This window comes from Condylura cristata, unplaced genomic scaffold, assembly GCF_000260355.1.
Source record: "Condylura cristata isolate star-nosed mole 26May11 unplaced genomic scaffold, ConCri1.0 scaffold00042, whole genome shotgun sequence".
Taxonomy (NCBI): Eukaryota; Metazoa; Chordata; class Mammalia; order Eulipotyphla; family Talpidae; genus Condylura; species Condylura cristata.
Window position 1 is genome coordinate 3,285,525 of NW_004567143.1, and position 5,923 is coordinate 3,291,447.

At 49.5% G+C, this 5,923-nt stretch overlaps 1 protein-coding gene across 1 annotated transcript in view; it reads left to right on the top strand.

Annotated features, from left to right (window-relative positions):
• Positions 1 to 5,923, top strand: part of CNTNAP2 (contactin associated protein-like 2) — a 1,046,635-nt gene that overhangs the window by 935,419 nt on the left and 105,293 nt on the right. The window lies entirely within an intron of this gene.

The window sequence follows — 5,923 nt, forward strand, 5'->3', positions numbered from 1 at the left end:
GAGTTGCGTTCTTATAATCGATAACACATAGGCATCAGATATGGGCCCTCAGTCTATTTTGATAACCTCCAGTCATGGTAAAAGATAATAAGAGATTGAAATCATTTCAAATTAAAACGTACTTTGGATCCAAGAAGAAAAACCAGCATGTTTCAGAAATGAGTTTTAAATGAAGGGGAAATCTTTCATGGCTCATACTTCTTCACACATTTATGGACTGCGTATTGTTCCTCAGTGTTTATGGCACTTGGAAAGGTCAGCTTGCTCTCCTAGTTGGGTTTGTTTAAAGCTAACATTAAGTTCATTTGCATTCCCTGAACACACGTCTGCAATGGTGATGAGCACTTGAGGGAAACGGACCTTGGATGAAACATTTGCTGACAAACAACCAAGTGTGCCGTCCCCACGCAGATGATGAAGTGAGACGGCAGGGATGAGGCGCCCTGGGCAGGCCAAGCCCAAGACAGCCCCCAAGCGGCATCATTTCTAGAAACTCACAGATACAGGAGGGATGAGTCGGGATGTAAATCCAACCGGGGCAGGCAGAAAGCATCTGAGGAAGGACCGTGTGTGGTGAGAATCATTCCATGAGCACGACTCCAAGACCTGAAAGTGACCTTGAGTCACTTTGAAGGAGACAAATCCTCCCTCCTGCCTCTCCTTCCCTCTGTCCCGACCACATTGCATGAGGCACCTGAGGTGGTTTCTGGGACTATGCAAAATGAAGTCAAGGGGAGTATGGGACATCATTACCCAGGCCCTGAGGCCTCCCCGAAGGTGGAAATCTCAGACTAAACATCTTGGCAACCAGGAGTGAACAGCCCAGGGGAATCAGGAGCCCCAGCTCCTTCAGAGAATTGTAGGGTGTCTTCTCTGTCGTTCCTGAATTTACTGTGTCCCACGGATCACATAGGCAGGCACAGAAGGCTGCCCGTCAGCCAAGCACAGTCAGTCACAGGGTTGATGCTCACTGGTTGCAGGCACAGCCCAGCACCTGCACACAAGTCTGGGCCACGCAATCCCAGGCCCCATGCTAGAGACATGGGAACTAAAATGCAATGGGACTCGCCTGAATTATATACAGCAAGAGCGAGCTGAGTGCAGGTTGCAGCTTCAATGTTTACTCGTGCCTTGGCCACGAAATTTTGGAGAGGGGACACCCAACCAGTAAGAAATTGAGTGATGTCATTGTCGCTGCTTTTACTCCAAGATAGTTAAAAAATACGCAAAACTGCTGGATCACATGGAAGCTCCATGTTTAGCAGTTTGAGGAACCTTCACACAGCTTTCCAGAGTGGTTGGACCAGTTTGCATTCCCGCCAGCAGTGCAGGAGAGTTCCTTTTTCTGCACATCCTGCCAACATTTGTTGTTGCTGGTTGTTTTTAATAGGTGCCTTTCTCACCGGTGCGAGATGGTATCTCATTGTGATTTTGATTTGCATCTCCCTATAAACCAGAGACACTCTACAGGGGTGGAGAAGGGAACAGCATCAAAACCGGGGCAGGAAGAGTGCCCGGGACTGTGGTGATGGCACAGGGGTGAATTGGTGGTGGGAAGTCCATGGGGATCACAACTGAGATGAAGAAATGTATAAAATGAAGAATAATATAAAAATGTATTTAAAATTTTAAAAATATATATGCAGAAACACAGAGAAGAGTAAAAGATACACTGCCCAGGCACCAGATTGCCGTGCTTTGCTGTATTTCTTCCAACTTTGAAAACGCAGCGTGATTCAGGCCCACTGCCCCCCTTGTTCACCATGGGCCCAGAGGTGGGGTGGAAACCATGTCCTCACTGTTGTTTCTGGAACAAATGTGGTTTTCACAAGACTGGCTGAAGTGGCATCTCTGGAAAGCCAAGCATAACATAGATCTGGAGTTCAGCCCAAATAATCCCGAGCGAGCATGCTGGAGCGGGGTGCTGGGCAGGTGAAGGGCTGAAACAGCACAGCTTTCTGATATCCAGCCAAATCCAAGGATAAAATTGGCTCAAAAAATAAAAGGAGGGCTCTCCCTGGTGGCGCAGCAGGTTAAAGCACCACATTATAAAGCTCTCCGAAGCCACTGCAGCGTGAGTTCAATCCCCCACCAGGGAGTGACCCACATGGGCGGCAGACCTCTCCTGTCTCCCCGCTGCTCCCCTCAGCAGTGGACTTTGTCAGTCTACCTGTTCCCCTCACTCTGTGTCTGGTGAATCTTCTCACCCACCACACCTCTGGCCTGTACCCCAGTTCTGTAAGCATAAATAAAAAACTCTTTCCCAAATAAATAAATAAGTAAAAGGAATAAACAACATGTTCCTTGAATAGTTGTCATCTATTTGGGGGTTTGGTGGAAGTCGGACAGTCGGAGGTTCTGAACACAGCCTCAGCAACACTTCCCAAAGCCCCTATACCTTCCAAATCAGGTGAACAGATGGTGAAGATGGGTGGTTTTGGCTTTCATCTGATTTGAGGGCCACCCCACCTTTGCCAAGTAGAAGCTAACACATTTCCTTCTGGCAAAATAATATTTTTTCTTAAAAAATGATTCCAGGACCTCAGAAGTGATGGCTAAAGAGGTCCCCAAATCCATGTACCACAAAGAATATGACTTTTATTCACATCAGGAATTTTCGGAACAAATGTTCTCCAAAATCAGGGGTCTCCCAGGTGGCCTAGGAGTTAAGTCTCAGCACGATCACCTCTCCAGCCTGCGTTCCATCCCCAGCCAGAGAGTGGCCCACAGGGCGCAGCAGACCTCTCCTGTCTCCCCGCTGCTCCCCTCTGCTGTGTATTTCAGTGGATCTGCCTGTTCTGCTCCCGACTCTGTCTCTGGTGAATCCTCTCACCGCCACACCTCTTGCCCAGCTCTTGTATGCATAAATAAATCTTTTTTTAAAACACAACTGTTCCCCCAAATCACTGAATTCTGTCTCCTGAAAAATATATGCTGTCAATCATCGCCTTATGTGGCACTGAAAACCCCTCCCACACATGCGCTCAGTGACCTCCAGCCTGCAAGTTGGGAAAGGATGAGCAGTCAATGACATGAAAGCCAGAGAGTACGAGGCTCAGGAGACCAAGCCCAGCACTCACCAGACAGAATCTCACCTGGAACCCAGGCCCACCCCTTCCCCGGGCTGGCTGAACTCACACTGTTGCCTGGCCCCCCACAAGCAGCCAGAGAACCGGGCTGGCCCTGCCGTCTTGACGAAAAAGCTTTGGGCAATTTTAAGAGGTTTAAATAAAACTAAGCCGGGGGGGGCGGCAAGTGGGGGGGGGGGGGCATCACATTCTGCCAGGTACCAGGAGTTGACAGCAGCTGCCTGGCTGCTCCCAGGACGACCCTGACCGTGTTTAGAGACAGGAAGTGTGAGGCCCACGTGGGAGGTTGCAGACCCACTTTCCCGGGACCCAGGGAGCCCCCGCAGCCAGAATATACATGAGCTGACATATATCTGAGCTGCCACGTCAGAGCCTCTAGGGAGAGAGGAGGGTGGGTGGCTTTTTCTGCAAATATTGTTTGGTTTAACTTTTTTCCTCAAAACTATTCATAAATATACCGGCAGCTCTACCTCGACCACTATAGGAAAGTCACATCGAGACTATAGTGATAATAACGATGCTGACAGCGGTCGTGGCTGCAGCGCCAGTAGTAATGGTGATGGCGGTCGTGACAGGAGTGACAGTAATGACGGACGCAGCATAGTGGTAGCAGGGGTAGTAGTGTGTTACAGGCACCCCAATGTGGACTGGGTTCCCTGCCCGCGGGCCTTACCCATGCGCTCAAGGTTCAACTGCAGACACACACAGAAAGGTCAATAATGGGTTTACTGACAAGGGGAAGAAAGGAAAGGAATAACTCAGGGAACAGGAGAGAGAGAAAGTTACAAGTTAACTCATGCACCCACCAGTTCCACTCACTTGGAACCCCAATAGCACGCTGAAAGCTGATCAAGAGCCACGTGACCAGCCACAAGGCTAAAGGAGAGAAAGCCGCTGCCCAGCATGTCCAGTTTTATATCCCAAACCCAAAATGACCACTGAACTCCACCCTGGGTCCTAGCTGTCCGCCCTTCGGTGTTGCTGGGATTTGTAGTTTTATCGAACCTGGCTGCTCAAGTGGGGTGGCGTCCACAAATCCTGTGTCTGCAGAGCCCGTTCAGAACAGCCCTCCCCGGCAGTAGTAGCAGCAGCAATAGCAGTGGTAACGCAGTCACTATCTCCTGACCGCACCACGAAGCAGCCTCCTGCAGCTGCCATTCCGTCCCTCCTCTGAACAGCACTGCTCTGAGAGACGCCCCCTGGTCGCTTTACAGACGACCAGGCGACCAGGCGAGACAGACGGGCTGGTGTGGTGGAGCAGGACACCCTGCTCCCCGTCAGGCTGGCGGGTCCCAGCCCCAGACTCTAAGCCCTGCACTGTGCCTGGCGTAAGTCTCGCTGACTTGGTTGCTCGGTTACAGGAAAGCCCTTTGAGGGCCCCCCCGCCCCAGCTCTGGGGTGGACAGAGAGCAGCACCCAGCTCAGCAGCTCCTCCACACGCTCGGCTCCCCGCCCTGAAGAACTAATGCTGTGGATTAGCAGGGTTTACTACATGATTTTTGAAATATCAAATTAAGTCATTGTCTCTTAACAATGACTTAATGGGATGGGGAATCTACATTTGTAAAAGGAATGAGCTAGTGGCATTTGCTGGGGGTTCATAAAATCATAATTTTTGTTAAGTGCCAAAAACTAAAAAGTGAAAAGTATTAAAAAAAAAAAAAAAGAACTGAAAATCCAACTTCAGGGCCAGTGTTTCTGTGCTGCAAGAAAGGCTCGCTGTCGATTCTCCACATGAGGATGAACATCACCTCCCCACTCGGCATCCTTCTTGTCTACAGGAACGGCCTGGACTGAGATTAGACACTGAATCATTTTAATGATTCATTTTAGATGAATCATTTAAAACGTGTGCAGTTGAACTCTGTGCCAATAAAGAACACCACCAACAAGTGTATAGATGTAAACATCCCTGAACATTTTAATATCAGAGATGGTTCAAGCCTTTATTAAAGAAAATAACACTGTTCGGAAGCCTGGACTCTTTTTAGGGATGTCAGAGCAAATAAAGGAAGCTGCTCCAGCTAGCCTAGGGCCCTGCTCTTGAAATTACATTTCCCGGAATGTCTTGCCTTTGGCTGATTTAGTGTTTATCTACCCAGGATGATGAACTCCCAGCTGGGGCAGTGCCTTGCAAGCATGTAGGAGGCGGGGGTGGCTGCAGGAATAAGAGGAGCCCCTCGAGTCTCCAGCTCCTCCTCCCCAAAGTACTCCGAACCATTAACAGCCTCTCCTTGGGGGTCCTCGGCTGACGTTCCGCCACAATCCCTCCACTTTAGTGGAAGACAGTAGCTGCATTTAGTTCTGCAGAATGAAAGGTCAATATTTTATTAATTTCTAACATCCTACAGTGGTTTCACTCCATAGGCGGTAGCTGGGGCCGTAGAAAGAAGGGTGTGTATAGTGCAGTCTTGGCTGTTCGTTGGCCTGTGTGTGAGTCAGAGTTGGTTTCGTTTCCTGTGGTTCCACGTCGCCAGGGAAACTGAGTCACAACGGAGCCACAGACCGCAAACCTCGTGGCGTCCTCCAGTTTTTTAATTTGGTTTTAGATTGGACTACAGGTCTTGGGAGAGTATTTTAGTAAGTTCAATAAATAAGTTTTCCTTACTCAGTTATGAACAGAAAGTAGGCCTATTTGGGGAAGTGTCCTCAAAAAAGAGACGCAAGATACGCAACTGTCAGCACCTGGGTTCCTGCCAGTGCCATCCCGCCAGCTACAGCTTATCCGAGACCCCCGCTGTGCTCAGAGGTCTGGGGACCCCTCTATAAGCAGGCAGTCCCAGGTACACAGTGGAGATGTGGGGTGAAGAGAAAAATAGGGTCTCAAGAAGGTT